Here is a 20,357-nt window from a genome sequence, read left to right on the forward strand (position 1 = left end):
AGTCAGAAAAAGAGAGGAATATCAAGCTGGCTGGTCACCCAGCTGTCCCTCCCTTATTTATATGTAGCCAATCAGGTTCAGGCACTCAGGTAGCCAGTCAGACTCAGTATCCTCCTAGCCATGTCTCATCACAAAGAGGGCTCATTTACACAGGAGCTGAACTTCGTATTAAAGATGCAGCTTTTGCCATCACGATAGATTTGCAAGATTCACACTTCCTACCTTCAAATCCACTGTTTTCTGTTCACACTAGTTGGTGTTCCCCTGGGAGGGATGTTTACTCCCTCTGAGTATCACTATTGCTAACAGAGAAGGGGATGGGTTTTTTCTCAGTTTCATTGTTTTTTGTCAACTGCACTCTCTACCAGCTGGAGGCTGGGGGTGCAATTGACATGAAACATTAGAGAGGGTAGTGAGTGAAGTAGGCAAACAGAAGGGGATGGTTGTTTCTGGTCAATCGCACACCTTTCCCTGCAGCTGGAGAGTGTGGGGTGGAATTGACACGAAACTGATTAGAGGGAGGAATGAATGAAGTAGGCAAAGAACTCCAATGCAAAGTGAGGCGGAAGTGGCTGATTAAGTGACTTTTTGCATTATCAGCAAATCGGGTTGATAACGGATTTAAAGGGAAAACATTATAGCTTTGCCTTGCCTGCAACATCATATGAATCATGTGAATTAAATGGGGATGCAAGTAGCACCAATCTCACAGTAAGTCGTCGTGTGAACAAGCCCAGAGTGAAATAGAAAGGGAAATCTCTTTGTGGGTGTCCTTCAGTTTTCCTCCTATTACAGTGAACACTGTCCTCGGGACTCTAATCCATCTCTTTGTCATTAATATTGAGCTATCAAATTATCTTTGCATTTAACTTGTCAGTTTGATTCTCTGCGATTTCCCAATATGAGCCAAAACATCCTCACAAAGTTAAGGGGATAGGTAAAGGGACTGATACCAAGCAGTCAGACAGCAGAACAATTCCATGCTTTTATTATTTATAGTGAATTATTGATAGACTGCTGTAGGCAACACACAGCTCTGTATTTAGTAGGAAAGATGTGCCAAGCAAGTTACAAGTCTCTTCTGTCCCAAAGGGAGCAAGCTAAGAGGAGAGGACAATGCACTAAAGCGCAATACAGAAATAATGGAACAACAAGGCATCATTATAAAATACAAAGTTGTCTTGTGGAAGAGAAATGGGTATCAGAAGGGTCTTTTGGGAGAATAGAAGATTGGCTTTGGTTATATTTTCCTTTGAGGTCAGTTGTAGTTCATGATGCTTATACAGAAAAAGATGGTATTTGTGCCTGCAAAGCAAGACTTGAAGTGCAATCACACACATATCTTCTCGATCAAAAGCCTCATCGAGCTTAATGGGACTTACTTCCAGGTAGGCCTATATAGGATTGGCCTGAAAGCCAATCCTATGTAATTTGTTTTGTTAAAATTACATTGTGAAGACCAGTCTAAATAATCAAGGATTAACTAACATTGAGATAACACAATGAAAAAATCATACCTACTGATTTCTTCAGATAAAGTTACTGTTAAAGGCACAGAAGCAGGCCAGGCCGTTGTTTTAGTCAGTTGCTAATGTAAAACATAGAGCTCAATATCCTCAAGAAATACACCGGATCAATGCTTTGGGGATATATCATATCTCATTTTTAAAAATCTCACACTGCTGTTAAATTTCCCCCTTTTTCCTACTGTTCAACAATGTAGTTTATTATGCTTGCACACATTGCTAGTTATAATTTCACCACATTCTGTACATTAAAAGGTGAAACCAAAATGCTACTAAACTAGCATGAATAGAGAGATTGAGAAAACAGACTTTAGCAGCAACTGCAAGAGGCTGACCTCTCATTTAGAATGATTACCAGTTGTTGCTGTTTTATACTGTGAGGGCAAGCTAGCAATATAGACCGAGTAGGTTGACTTTTAAGTTAGCATTCGATTCCTATTTCCTGTGACATCAGCTAAACAACATGTCAAGGAAAATTACACATGGAAAACTAAATCCTACTTTTCTCTTCATCACACAAATAAACATACTGAGGTATATTCGGATCTGAGTCACAACTATGTAAAGCCACATGAAGCCCACTGAAACCGTGAGGTTCATTTCTGTTTTGCCCTTATGTGAACCCAGCCTGGGGACAATTCTGGCTTCATTGGGATTCTGTTGGTGAAAAGAAAAAGAAGAGCTAACCAAGAAATCACTGGGCCAATTTAAGATTACTAGAAACATGGTCCTTCTGCCAACTAGCATCCTCATGCTGAGTTTAATATACAACGTGAGGGATGGACGAAACGGTCAGTTACAGCTTCTCATTTTCCCACTCCATTTCCACAACAATTAGCTGGTTTTCTTTTAAGAAGCTCACATGAAAATGTCCATGCAGTTTTGTTCCAATATATGCAGTTTTACACAGTTTTAACTAACATATGCATTTTGTAATCAGTCCTCCCAATATAATGTAGTTTTGTACATCATTTTCAGTAGCATATGCATTTTTGTAGTTGTACAACTGCATTATAACATTTGGAGATGTGCACATTTTGAAGGATACTTGTGTTTCAGTTCACTTATTGGTTGAAGTAAAAATTAGGTAGGTTTGCATTATAATGCAAATTGAATGAATTTTATTATTATTATTAAGTTTATTTATATACTGCATTTTCCACAAATATAATGTGCTCAAAGCGGTTCACACAAATAATCCAATGCAATAACACAACACATAATAAAGAGTATAATCACTGAATTAAAAATATATATCTATATATAGTACATCAAAACATAATGAGCATAATGCTCAACAACAAAGCCAAAGCAAAAATATTTAAAAACTAACCCCCAAGCTGATACAAAAATCTCCCCCATCCCCCAAACCCCCACAGCCCAACCCAAAGGACCAGAAAGTCCTCCAAAAGAAGCTGCGGTTGAAGGAGTCCAGGGCTGGAAGGTGGGGTAAAGCAGGTGGAAACAGCCCCCCATGGCAAACCGAGTCTCTCTCCCCTCATAGTTCTTCTCCTGAAGGCAGCTCTCTTTTGAAGGCTGGAGGATGGGGTAAGGCAGGTGGAAACAGCCCCCCATGGCAAACCGAGTCTCTCTCCCCTCATAGTTCTTCTCCTGAAGGCAGCTCTCTTTTGAAGGCTGGAGGGTGGGGCAAGGCAGGTGGAAACAGCCTCCCCTGACGGCAAACCGAGTCTCTGTCCTCTCATATTTTTTCCCCCTATCCCTAACCTGAGAAGATGATTTTCTACCACCTGAAGAGGAACTTTGCATTTTGAACCACTAGGTAATACAACACAATTTGACTGCAATTAACTCTTTTACCTAGTATACTATCCCAAATTAATCTTTGGCTTTGCTAATATAAAGACTGGCCTGTTTCTCTTTACTTTACAGGTGACAATTTTTCTTTAAGGTAAGGAGTGAGGAGATGGCAACGATTAGCAGGAGTCTCTGCCAGGCAGGTGTAAACGCAGTCAGGCCGGAAGTGGTATTGAGCACGGACAGGCAGTCACTAGAAATGCCTACACTTCCCCCACCAGCATATAGAGAGGCAAGTTGTCTGGGGGGAAGGAAGGCAGCAGCAGCACAAGCTCTAGGAAGCAGTAAAACACCTTTACTGCAATATGAAAGGAAAATGAGAATCTTTTACTGTAGGCAGGGAGTGGATCCTTCTCAGGACCAGGAGGAAAACTCCAGTAACATAGGAAAGGGAGTCAGCTGGGTAGGGGAGCAAGGCTAGTAGGGTGGTATGCAAACATAAAAGAAGTGGCACCTGATGATGAACTGAGACCCAGACTCCCTATTTAAAGGAACAAAGGACTAATCAGGTCTGCTCTTACAATCTGTAGGAGTCTTGGGACTCTGAGGGTACTCCATTGTGTTCCTGGATGTTCTCATCCCTAGCCAGACCTGTGACACTGGTCCTTCTGGAAGAAAGGCACTTCAAAGGAAGAATACAAAATGAAACAGCTGAATTATAATTCATGAAGAAGTTCAACGACATCGCTTGTGGATTAAATTGAGACAAAGGATTTTTATCATAATACATGTGTTAATTATTTTAAGAATGCCAGGATATTTGGGCTATGTATGACTGTTTCTTATGAATGGTTTCCTGGTTAATAAAATAATCTTAGCAATTACCACCAAATCTGCTACTGTAAAAGGTGTGCCTAGTTTAACATCCATTTAAGCTCTAATGATCACCGACTATGATTTTTGGCATTTCATTTGCCATTCAGCTCCCGGCTTACAATTTTCTCCTTTGTATACTTCATGCATCTGATGATGTGGGTTTAAGTCCATGAAAGCCAGCTAGGAGTCATTAAAAAAAAGTGGATATACACTTTTGTGATATACATGCAAATGCTAACCACCAAACAGGGCTTGTTTGTTCAAATCTTCCCACAGCTATTTCAGTTCTGTTATCTTTTATCAGGCTGTTTGCATAATGAATTCAATTAAAAAGCAACAATAGCAAAACTTTTATGCAAACTGAAGCAGGGAAACCATAACTTCAAGAGTTCAAAAAACCATTCCTGTTTTGATTAACTTACTTTAAAAACACATCATTAGGATTCAAAAATGGAACCTTGTGATGTCCTGTATGTCTCTGGGATTCCACCTCCTGCTTCTCCATGGAAAGTCTGCCTCAGCCTGGGTCAGATAAGACCTCTGAACCCCAAGCTTCAGCCCCACCACCTTTTCTCCCAAAAGGTGACCACCGGTGTAGATTGTCAGCATAATTAGTATAGGTATAGAATTGGACCCTGATTTGGTAGCACACGTAACCAAGCTAACATGCAGGATTTTCAAACAAACATTATTTACAAGATGTTAAATATTATTATTGATTAAGATACTGTTGTCTGTACTCTGCCCACCTATCCTATCCCATCCCTGTAATCACAATAAAATCTTCCTCAACACCCCAGCCTCTCTACCTAGATGTTTATTTCACAATCCCTAAAGCTATCTCCTCCAAGTCAATTCTCCATCTAACTGTGAAAACCAACTGCTGTTCTCTTTCAATACCAAATGTTCTCACTCACACACACCCTACCACCTGTCAGTCTTACATCATCCACACCTCCTAGCATCCTATTAACTCTTTCTTACCTGAACAACATTTTATAACAAGTTTAACCATATAAACAAGTCTGATTTTGTTACAAACCTATTGTAAACAGAAGGGAGGGGGAGAGAGCCACAGAAAAATCTGGATTGGGAAGAAAGACTATCTATACAGAGCTCATCTGGACCATACTTAACAATCCAGGTTTTCCTTATTGGAATTGTCTGCTGGTAGACCAACATTTCCCAGCCTTTGGGCCCCCAGATGTTGCTGAACTACAACTCCCATCAGCCCCAGCCAGCATGGTCAATGGTCAGGAATGCTGGCAATTGTAGTCCAGCAACATCTGGGAACCCAAAGGCTGAGAAAAGCTACGGTAGTCCAGATTGCTTTGCGCTGTTTTTGTACTCCAATCAAACTATTTCGTCATCCATACTTGGAGGTGTGCCCTTTTTTGTTTGCAAACTCTCTCCCCTTCCTTCTTCCGCCCCCAGCCAGGGAGTGTAGCTGATTGGCTCATATCAGAAAGAAGAGGGGTGAGGAAGCCAATCGGAATCCAACAGTAGCAGAAGGCAGGGAAGGAGGTGGAGTTAGAACCACTCACATAGTATAGTTTGAGGCAAAGCAATGTCGACTCCCTCCTCAGATTGCTTTTTCTCATAGCTGGTATGAGAAGCTGCAGATTAAGGGGGGGAAGTGTGGGAAGGCAATAATTGGAGGCCAATGTCATATGTAAGAGTGAGTATTCATGGTGACACAAGGGGCTTATATGTGGCAGATTAAACTGAATTGTGGATGAGCCCTATGTTAACAACAGAGAACTGGTTCCACACAGTATCTACCAGCAACACTAAGAGAGCTTAGCACAAGTCAAGCTTGCTAAGAGCAAATTGTGTTCTGGTTGTTATAATAAAATCAGTTAAGTTAAAGTCAGCCTTCAGAATCTTTTCTAGTAAAAGATAACTTTTTTCCTGTGAAGAATCTGGCCTGCACCTGGTTTTATCAGCACACTATTTCACTTCACAAAGGTAGTTGTTAGGATTTCCCAGCTTTGAACCAGATATGAGGCAAAACAGGATGAGAGAAGGTCTGTATTTGTAACACAATGGGCTAATTTGATCAGATTGTCAGACCAGCCTAAAACAAGGCCTGGGGTCTCTTCCAGGAAAGTTCAACTGACCACCACCAGGCTGTGGGATCAGCTGACCAACTCAGGCCAGTACTGCAGCCTAGAGGGTCCCCTTGCCCTATGGACGTGATCCAGCTGCCTCCTGGATGACCCAGAGCACTGGTTGACACAGGAGCACCAAATAATGGCTTCTGGAGGCCTTGGTTCAAGTTTCCCTCTCAGTGCCTTACATCCTCTGATGTTCCAGCATCATTTAATGAACATAAATAGGGCACAGGGGGCTCTATTGTGTGCACATTTGTTTGCATGGCTGCAAATGCCTCCATGCACAGGCACATTGCAAACAAAGGGACTTGAAGTGGAACCTGCTTCTGCAAAACCACACACACATATGCATTCACTGAACACTGCTGGGACATCTGAAGAGCACCATGCTCTCTACTTTACAGAATCAAAGGCTTCCCTCCACTGTGCCACCTACTGCCAAATGCCCTGTATTTTAATGTTACTTGTAAGTACTGTGGAAGGATTTGTAATCTGAAGGGTGGGACGACAACAACAACAACTAAATATCTTGGAAGGAACCCCAGAAAACTAAAACCCTAACAGCACAATCCTGAAGTGCCCCCCCTTTTTTGGTAAGGAATTGCTGTTTTAGGCTGCAATCCTATGGACACTTACCTGGAAGCAAGTTCTATTGAACTTAGTGATGCTGACTTCTGAATAGCCGTGTATAGGATTGTACTGCATCATGTAGTGGTTAGTGTGCTAGAAGCCTAGGAATCAAATCCCAACTCATCCATGAAGCTCACGTTGGATCAGTTACAGATTCTCATCCTAACCTACCTCACAGGGTTGTTGTGAGGATAAAATGGGGAGGGGCAGGATCATGTATGCCACCTTGAGCTCCTTAGAGGAAAGGTAAGAGATAAATATAGTAATAATAATGATAAATAAATAATGATGCTTTGATTAAAAATCAGATATATTATAGTTTTAAGTCCTTTTTTATTTTGTTTAGTGTTCTTACCAATTGTTTTACAACAGAACACTGAACAAATATTTAGAGTTCCAAACACTGCTTTTGTTCAGTCACCGGGAGCAATTTTATAAAGAAACTGTAGATTTTGGTGGCCTATATTTCTATTTATGACTATCCTGGGTGGTAAAATATTCTATAAAATTATAAATTTGGTGGGCCTTGTACTCCCACATCTCATTAGACTGTCAAAATGAATAGTTGCATCCATTCTTGATATAACAACACACATAATTACAAGATATAAAACTTGGACTGAAGCATATAAAGGAAATAAGCTAGAGTAGGTTGCATAATATGAGTCAGGAGGGTACAGTGTCCTCACAGTGAGGGATTTCATATTTCAAGAAATTGATACTGTGGCTGAAAGCGAATTCCCTTTCAGAAAATAAATGTGTTCAGGGGTACAGAAATGTTTGATGGAGTCTATCATTGCTAAAAAATAATGCTTGCATTGTTCATTGTTTGCAGTAAAAAAAAAAAGGAAACAAATTGAGAATAACCTGACTTTACCCAAAAAATATTCAAGGAGACTTTCACAATAGACTTATTTGAATTGGATTTGGTAAATAATATTTTTACTCTGGTGTGTGAATGTTTATAGTAAATATAAAAATTATAGAACTGGGAAAATGGATGTATTGAGCAAGTATGATAGGCAAAATCAGGACAGTCATTACCTCATGCACTGTACAATGAACAAGTTTCTACATGATTTCAGTGCAGTTTCTTGTTTATCAGGGGAGGATCTGAGTGCAAATGTAAACAATAGCTTCAGCTGTTGGTTCTCAGAACTGCAGCTATTTGTTATTGATATTACATATCACTAAAATAGCATTTGTATTGTCATTTGTATTGCCTGTTTACCTAGGGAAAATTAAACTTTTACAGTTAAATGCTGTGCAAACACCTAGGAACTGCAAGCTTCCCCCCACCCCCCAGGCTGGTTGTTCTCAATGAATCCAAAAAGAAAGAGTCCACATGTTATCATTTTTAGAAGTTCTTCGTTTAGAGACTGAGGGTACCATCTGCTAGGAACTTCTCTTGCATAGTTCCTACTGCAATGATGGAACTCACACAAGAACATGGGTCTTTTAGGGGAGAGACAGTGTAACTACCTTACAACAGAGGGAGTGTAACTCGGTGGATAGGGACATCAGAGAATTCTGACTCAAGTGGAAAAGGAAGCAGACATAGCTGCAGTTTGTGAGTTTGTCTGAGGTCAGGAGCAGAAATCATTCAACTGAACCCAATCAGTATTTGTTCACATCATTTTTTTAAAGTCCATATATGAAATGTCATCAATGAATTTTTTTTTACATTGTTTTGATGTTTCCTTTAAGTTAAAATGAAAGTAAATTATATAAATAGATACATAAGTTATGTTAAATAGAGGTCAGTGGGACAAAAAACACCATATTTGGTAGAAACCTAACTGCAGAGGAATGGAAACAGTCCTGATTGAGATGAATACAGGTTGGAATGGAAATTGATACCTTATTACATCCCTAATAGCAGGCTATTGCATGGAGCAGATGACAGAGGCTATTACATGGAAGTAAGGAGGAGATTTCTTGAAGCAAAGTAATAGTATAGGTTCAGCAGCACACAGAGAGTTATAGCAGCTCCAGATCTCTTACTAGGAGATGGGATGGTGGGATCAGCCAGGCCGGGAGCAGGAGCCAAAGTTCAAGAGTCCAAGAACTGAGCAAGAAGTTTAAAACTGAACAGGAGCTATGGAGTTATCCTAACAAATTCCCACGCCTACCGCCAAGCTTTCAAAGTTGAGGCATAGTATGTTTACTTGTGAGATTCCTGGGCCTTGTGGGAATGTCATGCTTGCAGTGGGTGGGTCTAGATGGGTGAGTCTGTTCCCATCTTTGGAGGTGCTGCCCAGAGCTTGGAAAAGTTACTTTTTTGAACTACAGCTCCCATCAGCCTAATCCAGTGGCCACTGCTGCCTGGCTATGGGGGACAAGGCTGAGCCCATCTTCCCTTTTGATGCCTGTTCATCCATCCCAAGTGGCAGTTCAACACCTTTCCCAGACTCCAATGACACACTCCTCTCCATGGGTGGGAAGAGTCGGGACTCCATCCAGAGCTGCGGGAATTGGGGAAAGGGGAGGATCTCCCTCTGCCAGTCTCTGTTGCAATCCCTTGGCCCCCCAGTCCAATCCTCTTCTTCTCTCTCCTCCTCATCCCCCAAAGTCTGACAACCCAAGCCTGAGCCTGACAGTGACTCAGGGCTCATGAGTCTGTGCCCCCACATGTCCATAGCTGACCTTTCCATGTAATATCCAACATATGCAGGCAAGGAATCAACACTGTGGGAATTGACTAGACAACTGAGGCCTACACACACTTGACCTTATGTGAGTACGGCCAACTTCAGACAAGCCATTCATATGGAGAGGAAATGGTGGAAATGCAGGTGAACCCTTGCTCCACATGATTTATTTACTTGTGTTTATTAGTTATCTAATAAAATAATTTATGCAGGTGACATAGAATATATCAGATATAAGTGACATATTGAATTGGCCTGAAGAGATCATCTGCCCAGTATTTAGTGTCAAGAATGTTTGGAATTCTGGAGTGGGTAGCAGATAACACAGTTCACAGATTGAGCCATTTGTATTCTGAAAGTATTGAATATCTGTAAGACCACCACTACCAGGAATGTTTGAACCATGCTTTGCCATTGCCTATACCTGGAGTGGGGAACCTCTGGACTGTGGGCCTAATTAAATCTGCCAGGTCCTCCCAGTTGGTCTACCAGACCATGCTGTTGGGTGTATGGAAAATGTGGCTCTTTACCAAAAGCGGGGTTTGCCCTTTGGCTTTGCAAGCGCTGCCACAATCAGCCTTTGCCTTATAACAACAAGTTGTAAGGCAATTCTTACAACTCTGCCACTGGCATTCTATTTTGTAATTCTGTTCATTTAAATATATATTTAATGCACTGTATGTGTGGAAGTTCTAAATGTTTTATTTAGCTAGTAGGAAGGACCCAATGCTAGAAACTTAAAACCTGATCCACAACTTTGCTGCATTGTGCCATTCTGCTGATCCCATCAAAGTCCAGGAGGATCAGTCCTGGTGTGTCCAAGTCTGAGTCCCAATCTGGAGGCTAGAGGTCTTCCTTGGGAAATAAAGAACAGCAACTGACCCTTAAGCCTATAGGGGCAAATGAAGACAATGGCCACATTCACAGCATACATTTATTCCATTATTATTCCACTTTAAACAGACATGGCTTCCCCCAAAAAATTCTGGGAAGTGTAGTTTGTGAATGGTGCCGGGAGTTGGTTGGAGACCCGTAGTACACTCACAGAGCTATAATTTCCTAAGTAGTTTAACAGTCAGTCCCTCTTTCCAGAGAACTCTTCCCAGAGAACTCTGAAAACTGTACCTCTGTGAGGGGCATAGGGGTCTCCTAACGACTCTCAGTACCCTTGACAAACTACACTTCCCAGGATTCTTTGGGGAAGCCATGACTGTTTAAATTGGAATAATAGTGGAATAAATGTATGCTGTGAATTTGGCCAATATCTCCCAAGAACCACTGATAGGCCAAGACTGGGGTCTGGACTATGACAAAAAGAAACCAGACTCCAATTGCCATAGCAGAGCAGGGAATTCTGAGGGAGTCCTGTTAACCACTCTTCAGGCATCTAGGACTAGGAATGGGAAGATATGTCAATTTTGGTTCTCTGTTTCTCATTTTTGCAATCTTAAATTCAGTTTTCCACATTTCTTCAGCAATGTGTAACTTTTGTTTTTTGTATAAAAAAAACCTTGAAAATTCTCCAGAATGGTGGTGTTTATTTTTCCTAATAAACACATTTTTGTAGGAACTTTTGACTAGATTTTTGCAAGCAATATCTCATCATGTAATAATGCATTGTTGCATGTTAGTTTCACTCATATATGTTCATTTTTATGCACCCTTTCCCTTAATACATGCATTTTTGTAAAACTGTTGGTAAACTGCTTTGCAAAATTCAAATAAGTGCAAATTTCGAAGGATGGCTGTGTTTCAGTTCTCATATTATTTCGGAAAGTGTGGATTTGATTGATTTGGCTTGGAATTTATTTATTTATTTATTTATTAAATTTATATCCTGCCCTGAACTGAATTGAAATGCTCCCCCATTCCTACCTAGGACCACAGAATGTCACTCCCATTCTGAGGTTCAGAATTGCCATTTAGAAGCTCAGGGTCTGCCTCTGTAAGAAAACAGGCATTCCCCAGCAAGTCCTGCAGTTTGAGCAGGCCTGGTTTCAGCTATCATTGCACTCAGGCTGGGGAAAAGAGGGCCTGAAGTATTTACAGTCTCAGCTGAGCGCCAAACATTACAGGTAGAACAAATCTTTCCAGGCTGATCCCCACACTTCCTGTAAGGCTCCAGACTGTTTCCCAGAGTCTCTTGCTTCACAGGGTAGCCCCAACCATTTGCCTCCCCACTGCACACCTCGAGGTTGTTACAGGCAGCCCAGCTGCAGTGCACCAATTGCTGCTGCTAAACCTCATAGGTGCAGCTTGCAGAATGGTATTCTGGTGACTGCTCTTATCATTTGCAGTAGCAACAGCACCAGTGGTCGTCAGACCATGGGATATGGGAGGGGTGTCCTCTCATCCTACTTTTGTCATATGCTTATATATGCTTAGATCAGGGGTCACAACCTTTTTGGACGAAATATGGAGCTTAAGAATGTTGTGGTCCCCATCTCCTCCGATTGCTACTTTCCTTCCCCCCACAACAGATGGAACAAAAGAAACCATCTACACACACACTCCTTGCTTTTCCAAAGTCAGATCCAATAGAATAAAATCAGATTCTCTTGCATTTGCATGATTTCCCATAGGGTTGGGTCCCCCCCACAAAACACCATTGCATTAAAGCTTACATTGCTGGACTGTACAGTAAAAATCACAAATCCATTGTTTGCCAGCACACACAAAAAATATCAAGGCAAGGATCCTCATGGACCATCATCATTTTGACATATAGTGTCAACACAGAGGTGGCCTACAGTTTGATGGTGAGCTGTAAAAATTATGAGGTTCATAGGGTTCCGTGCCTTGGAACCATGTTGTTGCACCATGTCAGTGCTGGAAAGCACCAGACCTCTGATGTTTACAGTTCAGTCAGTGAAGACAGATGTGATCTGTGATTTGATGGTAGCGGGGACCCATGGGGGAAAAAGCAATTTCAAGAGGATAAAGTTTACTGAATCTGATTAGTATCTCTGTGCATGTGTCCCCCCCCCTCTCCTGAATCCTGTGGCATTCTCTCCCTAGTCTCTCAGTACACTTTCCCTTCCTTCCTATCCTCTTCCCTCCTTTCCTTCTTACTGTCTCAGTTGCTCCACTTTCTATTCATTTGCTTGAGTGCCAATCTGAGTCTTGAAAAGCACATGGAGTTGAATGAAAAAATGGTATCAAGCAATGCAGTTTCCCATTTCATCTTTTGGTTCTGTGCAGCCCTGTAGCCGGGGTGGGGCAAGTGGGTGCGCACACCCCAGAGCTGTGCTTTGTGTGCCCCCCCGGGATTTTTTTTGGAGAATAGTCTTTTTAATATGTGACGTGACAGACAATGACAGCTTCCATTCAAAGAATGGCAGCTTGTTTTAAAAAGCAATTTAAGAATAGGGTCTCTGAAAAATTCAGTCAATAAGGCAGGGCACGCGCACGACACACCCCTCATGTGGATGAGCCCCCAAAAGTCTGCTCACGCAAGACTTTCTCTGACTGAGGATGGATTTGTCATGATCACAATCACCCTATAATTATGTGGAGAAATGCTGTATATGTATTGGTTATGTTTGTGCTTAGAACAAATATATATATCTGTGACCTCTGTAACTGCTTTGTGCTGTGTTACATTGTAACCTTTCAGTATCCCCTTCCTCACTGTCTCCTTAACATCCTTTTTTCTTATAAAAAAACCATGCCAGTTTAACTCCTGGCGTTCATACTAAATTTTCTGTTAATCTGACCTTGACATAGCCCACCATGTAAGTTAACACACTCTCTGCATGGAGGAGTGAGGGGGAAGATCACAGCCTTTTCTTTCCCCTGGCCTGTCACTCATATTCTCTCCAGCAGTGAGTGGGGGTGTGTGGATTGGCTGGTGCTATGCATCTTCCCTCTCCAAAATGCCCCACCTAGAAATGTGGCTGCATCACCCAAGAAGAAAGGCAGCATATAGGGCTGGTTCTATGTGCTTTTCAAGGCTCAGATCTACAGCTCGGGTGCTAATCTGAGCCTTGAAAAGCACATAGCGATGAAAAAGGAAGTGCAAAAGCATGCCACTCTTCCAATTTCAACTCTATGTGCATTCCAGGGAGGGGGGAAGCAAGCTACCCTTCCCATCTCATGAAGGAGTGATGAGCAGAAGGGGGTGTTCAAAGGCTTTTCAGGTCACAGGATAAGTCTTCAACCACCCACATTATGCCTGTGGGTGCCACATTGCTGATGCTGGGCTTAGAACGTCTGGATGACTGCCTTGACACAGGTATTGTGGATCACATTCCCAACCAGGGCTGCCCAGTTGGCAATGATCTATGACAGGGCCTTCTCTGGTGAGGTACGTGTGTCTGTTTATTATTGACCTTCAGCAGGAATTTGAAAACATTCCTGTTTACCCCGGCAGTTGATGGCTGGAGGATACTTTTCCTGGCAACCTGAAGATCGTTAGGATGAAAGAATGTTTTTAAGCGTAACTATTTTTAGAATGTTTTAAAACTGTTTTTAGAATGCTTCATAATTGTTTTGTTGATGTGTGTGCTGCCCTGGGCCCCTTCAGGAGGAAGGGTGAGATATAAATCCAATAAATAAATAATGTTTAGTAGTCAAGGCTGCCATCATAAGTACATTTAATAAACTCCCTCATGTCCCATTACAGCTGGTATAGCTCAGTGGGGAGGAGAGCCTGGCTGGGAGTCCAGAGTCTGTGAGTTCAAATCCTGCTCATGTCTCCTGGGTGACAAGGGCCAGCTAAAGATCACCCCCACAGTGAGTGGCTCGGGGGTTATGTGCCCTGCCACCTGTGCAGCTGTGGGCAAGCTGTATAGTCCCAAGGAGCTCAGTTGACCCCCAGCTGGCAGTTGCAGATAAGGGCTGACTTGTGCAGCTGTGGCAAGCTGAGCAGGCCCTAGCCAGCTAGGGATGATTAGCCTCAGAAGAAGGCAATGGTAACCCCCCACTGAATACCGCTTACCATGAAAACCCTATTCATAGGGTTGCCATGAGTCGGGATCGACTAGAAGGCAGTCCATTTCCATTTTTCATATCCCACTGAATAAAGCAAGACTTGAAACTTCCAAGAAAGAATGCAAAGTGTTGCTTTGTAAACTTTACAGTGGAAAGAACAAACTCCAAATGCTAATATTAAAGAATGCTTGGCAAATACATAAACATAAACACATAGACATACACCCTTTTAGAACTGCTAAATTGTCTCTGATGCTAAAGACAGAAGTACCATGTCTAGCAATGAGTAAAGCATTTTGAAATGGAAAACAATGGAACTGTTTCCTGCTCTTGAATATGGGTCACAAGTTGAACAGATGAGATCCTTAAACACAGCAGAATGTCATCTTTTCTTAAATGACAAATTGCTGTGCAGTTGCAGATATTCCACAAAGTGACTCTGATGCCTATTTTCTACAAAATACGTTATTAGTTTTATGATGGTTTGACTTGATTTTATTGCTTTCCCTAAGGAAACCTATAATAACATTTCAGTATGGCTCTTACAGGGTGAACGATGGAACTAGATAATGGAGTCATGTCAGGACTAAATAATTTTAGGGTTGTCTATGTGTAGGCAAAGCAGGCTCCTTTTCCTACCATGAAATGTCACTAACCTTCTAACTCGACATTGATTTTAAAAAGACATTAAACACTATTCTAGTGGTATCCTAGGGTTGCCATAAGTCATAATCGACTTGAAGGCACACAACAACAACAACAACAAATGGTCCCATATCTCTGGAACTCCCTCCCAAGGGATATATATTTGGCACCATCTGTACTGTTTGTTAAAAGGGACCTTGAAAACCAGTTTATTCAGAACTGCTTTTTAATTTACGTACTGGGCTGAAATTTCTTACTTTTTAAAGATTTGTATTTGGTGTTAAATTGTTTTTTTCAGTTGTTTACTTAGTTTCATATGAGTTTTGTGTTGGATTGCAAAATGTTTTTAAACAGCGTTTTTAAATTATTATGTATCACTGGAATGGGATATTGTAGTTTTATATTTTATCTTTTGTGTTCTAAGCACTTTGGGATGGTTTTGCCCTAAAAGGCAGCACAGAAATTTTTAAGAGAGATAAATATAATAAAATAAGTTACAGCACTTTTCTTTTGTCTACTACACTGGCACAGTTTCAGTGAGGCATATGCATAAAAACTGATGGTTTATGTTAAGACTTTGGGATTGACTTATCCAAAGACATCTCTTTCCTCTTGTCCTGTTGGACTCCTCCTGGGATGAAAGGGCAGGATATATATACATATAGCTACGGGCACCTGTGAGCACCCTCTTGGTGTTATCCACTGCCCTCCTTGTTGCAAGTTTTAGACAGACAGGGCAAGCAGACCCAGCTTTTCTCCTTCTCTAAGAAAAATGCCTCGGTCCACCATAGGGCTCAGAGACATTCTGGGGAATGAAAAGGAAGAGGGTGGGGCAGCTGGATGCCTGCACATCTTTCCTGCAAGCTCAGCTCCTGCTACCCAAGATAAAGAAAAGAAGGGGTAGGAACCCTCAAATTTTTAAATGTGTATATATCAGGAGACGCAGAGGACTTTAATGGGTGTCACATGGGTGTGGATGTGTGTCATGCTCAGGGGGCACCAATTAAGGAGCCCAGCCATAGGTGTTACAGATGAACTATCTGTATTATTTTGCTTGCTGGAAGTCTGATGAAACTGTTACAAAGTCACAGTTGTCTTATATCCGCTTCACACTAGCTCTCTTCTGGCATAAAAAGCTGTACATTGTAATATAATTTTAAAAGTCAGCTTCTCTTTCAGTGATGCATTTACTTATGTTTCAGCTTGTGACTTGAAGTACCAAATGCAATACTGGAGTGGTAAGGGATGTATCCAAATATTCCACTTAGTAAGACATGGTGGGCTCTAAGAATTGTACTGTACTATACTTCTGCCTTTTATGTGTTTGTTTGGCTTTTATGGAATTTATAAAGAAGTGTGGATGTGGGGCAGGATTGAAACAGACTAAATGAGTAAATATTTCTGCATCCTCTTGGCCTAGAAAGGCAGGTGATGCTGGTGGCCTAATCTGGTGCTACTGATATAAAGACTCACAGATCTGCTGCTTTCCATCACTCTCTGGGGGCACCTCTCCTGACTGTTCCCCTGCACCATCTTGCTTCTAGCCAGCCATTCTTCTCCTGACCTGGGCTCCCAGCCTGCAGCCAGCCTTCTCTCTGGTGGAGAGTGTCCAGGTGGATGGCTGAAGCCAAGGAGACTACACCTTGCAATGCAGAGATCACTGGATGAAATAATGTTTTTAACTGTAACTGTTTCTAGAATGTTTTAACTGTTTTTATCATGCTTTTAAAAACGTTTTGTTGTGTTTGACACCCTGGGTCCTTTGGGAGGAAGGGTGGGATATAATTTCTATTCTTATAATAATTATTAAGTCCCATTTGACAGAGGACAGTCCTCTATTTGAAGGAGTCTTCTGTGTAAAGGGCTGTCCTATGGGATCCAAATCTGGTTTAAAGGGAAAGAACCAGAAGAAGGGACTGTGAGCAGGGGTCTTGAAGTGGCCCATTGACGTACCTGGCCAGCAGGCTGAGCAGGGACACTGATTACCTGGTCAGAGTCTTCCGCATGATGGTGAGATGTATGGTATTTCTATTTAAATTATGGTGCTTATAATTATAGTGCTCTAACTATAAATGTGCATATGCAAATCTGAACCATCTTTTTTACTCTTTTTTTAGTCTGCCTTTTTGCCCGAATGCTTTATCGTTTGCATGGTGACCAAAGTTTAGCTGAGTCCAGAGGCACCACAGAGAGGAGAAGGTGGGCCAGCACCAGAGTCAGTCATGGTTGGGCACTTGCTGCTCTCTTGACCCTCATGGTCCTTCTACTCTTTGGGTTTGTTTGTTTTTGTTGCCATTGCCACCTGTTCACTTACTGTCTCCAGTCATGGAAACCTGGGCTGGCGAAGGAGATGAAGTACCATCCTCTGCATCCCTCTCTGCACACCAAGGCAGCTGTGTGTGAATTGGTCTAGAGGGAAAGAGCAAGTGAATGGGCAGGGGTGCCTTGGAGAGGAGGAGGGAGGGCCCTAGAGAGGGCTTTCTTCAAGGGTCTTCCAAAAACTGGAGCCAGCCAGCACTAAACCTAAGGCTCAGTTTGGTTATTCATATGCAGCTCTCACTAGTAAGGGAGGTCTCTTACAGGCAATTATGGGGGAAATGCATTAAAGACAACAGCTTCTTTATGATCTGCTCTCTGATTTTGGAAGTGTATTTGATACAAGATAGATACTTCCTTTCTTACTAGATGAATAGATTTATGTTTCCCTTCCCCCTTTTTTCTTCCGTTAAGATTCTGCTGTGACAGATTTATTCTTGGTTCATGTTATAAAATTCTTCCTGTAAAGAACTTGTGGAGGGTTCAGCTTCAGCTGCTGAGAAAATAAGTTCTCACAACTTTTGCTAGGGAGATTCTCTTTTCAAATACATACCATAGATTTGGTCATCTCAGAATACATTTTATCATTGTTTCAGTCATTTGGAGCCTCATTTGCTTGCGTAACACACTTGGATTGTTTTTATAAAACTCTTCCCATTGATGGACTGGAACTGTATGCATATCTCTGCTTGGCATTACAGATGAGATTTTGCAAATAACAAATTTCTGGAAATATTATAGTATGCTAAAGGTATGATTAATGAATAATGGATATTGGTTTAGGGCAAAGCCTTTGGATGAAATGTTTTTTAGTTTTTTTTCCAACCATATGATCATGTCATTCTGAATATCCCCAAATATATGACCATGACAAATATAGGCTAAGCATGCCTTAATAAAAACAGCATTGCTTACAACCTGGAAAGGAGCCATTGGGGTGCTTCTATATGAAAGCAAAACTGACCTTTAGTTGCATGGGTTAAGTACACTGTTCATCCCCCCCCCCCCAAGCATGGCTTGTATTCTCTAGTTTGCTGGAAATGCAAAATTGTCAGTTGCATGCTGCAGTTATCTTATGGTAGTACAACCTAGGACTGAAATGTGAATGCACAGAAAGAGTAAGAGGCAGAGTTGGATGAATGCAGAATAACTGGCTGAATTAATGTGAACGTTGAAGTTCTCATTAAGTGGTGTGAGACAAAAGCTTGGATCCTATTTCCCCCCCCCCAGGGTCTTGGGAAAAAAAACACCCCTCAGACTATCTTAAGGTTATTATGTTATGGTGGTACATGCCCTGGTCTCCTCTCGCCTTGACTACTGTAATGCGCTGTACATAGGGCTACCCTTGAAAACGGTCTGGAAGCTGCAACTGGTACAAAATGCGGCGGCACGCCTGATTAAAGGCAGCCGCTGGTGAGATCATGTAACTCCAGTGCTCAAAGAGTTGCACTGGCTACCAGTTGCTTGCCGGGCCCAATTCAAGGTGTTGGTTTTGACCTTTAAATCCCTACATGGTTTCTGCCCAGCCTATCTGAAGGAGCGCCTCCAGCATCATCAGCTATGCCGCCTAACAAGATCGGCCTCAAAAGACCTTCTGTCTATCCCACCAGTCAAAACAGCTAGACTGGTGAGGACTAGAGAAAGGGCTTTTTCAATTGTGGCCCCCACCCTATGGAACTCCCTTCCAAATGATCTCTGCCAGGTCCCTTCTACAATGAGTTTCCACCGGGCCGTGAAGACCTGGCTCTTCAGGCAGGCCTTTGGGGTGGGCTAGATTTTAACATCATTGCTTTTAGATTTTAATGTTATTGTATTGATGTGTCATTGTGTGTTATTTTGCTTATTTTGTACGTTGCCCAGAGTGACTGGTTAGCCAGCCAGATGGGCGACTAAGAAATCCAATAAATAAATAATAAAATAAATAGTCGGTTTTCCTTCAGGATATGAAGCTGTTTTCTAAAAGAAACACTCTGAAATTTTATAGGCAGCTGGAGTAAAAAATGTGAAAGGGACATAATTAGCTTGATTCTTCTACACTAATTTTGGTTTTGCACCAATGTAATTCCACTTGACATCACTGAATACAGCAAAGCCACTCCCGATTTATACTGTTTGCTATGAGAACATACATCAGCCCCAGGATTATCATGGCTGATCAAGTCAGTGAACCATTGTGTTACTGAAATGCTGAATAAGTGACGGCTGATGAAGAGACAATGCTGTGAGCTTCACTTTATAGTTTGGCATGAAGGCTTGTATTGCTGTTATAAACCAGAATTTTTTTTGGCCAGGTATTGTGTTGACCTTGGAGCCTTGGGATAGATTTACATGGGCAGCAATAATTGCATGTATAAGGCATGGTTGTGTGCACCCCATCCTCAGGGCTTCTGCATGTTTCCCAGTTGTATGGAGGCCATATTTTGCAACATGGCTTTCTAATACCATTATTATATGTAAAAATGCTGACTTCTGCAGTTTCAACTCTGCTCTCAAGGAGTATCACAATTACAGAAATCAGTTGTATTTGCCTATACAATGTTTGTCTATAAATCTGAGTCTGCTCTAGTACACACAAACAGCAGATGAGGTAGCAAATGCTTCCAAATAATATTATTTTTTTTAAAAAAATAAAAATCCATGCCTATGAGTTTTAATCTTGACATGCTAGTTATGTATAACAAGGACTCCCAACCTGCATTGGTGCATTATAGGAACAATATTGATACAATAATGATCTGCTGTTTGATATAGGCCACAAAAGATGGCCTCCATGTGATAATCACCGGGCATGATGCAGTCTCAAAGATGGGGTATCTGCACCCGTACTTTGTACATGTGATTGCTGCCTCCTGTGTGAACTGTCCCAATGACCCTGAGACTTTACTAGATGAATTATGTGAAACCTGAAATTT

Source organism: Rhineura floridana, chromosome 9 (assembly GCF_030035675.1).
Source record: "Rhineura floridana isolate rRhiFlo1 chromosome 9, rRhiFlo1.hap2, whole genome shotgun sequence".
NCBI lineage: Eukaryota > Metazoa > Chordata > Lepidosauria > Squamata > Rhineuridae > Rhineura > Rhineura floridana.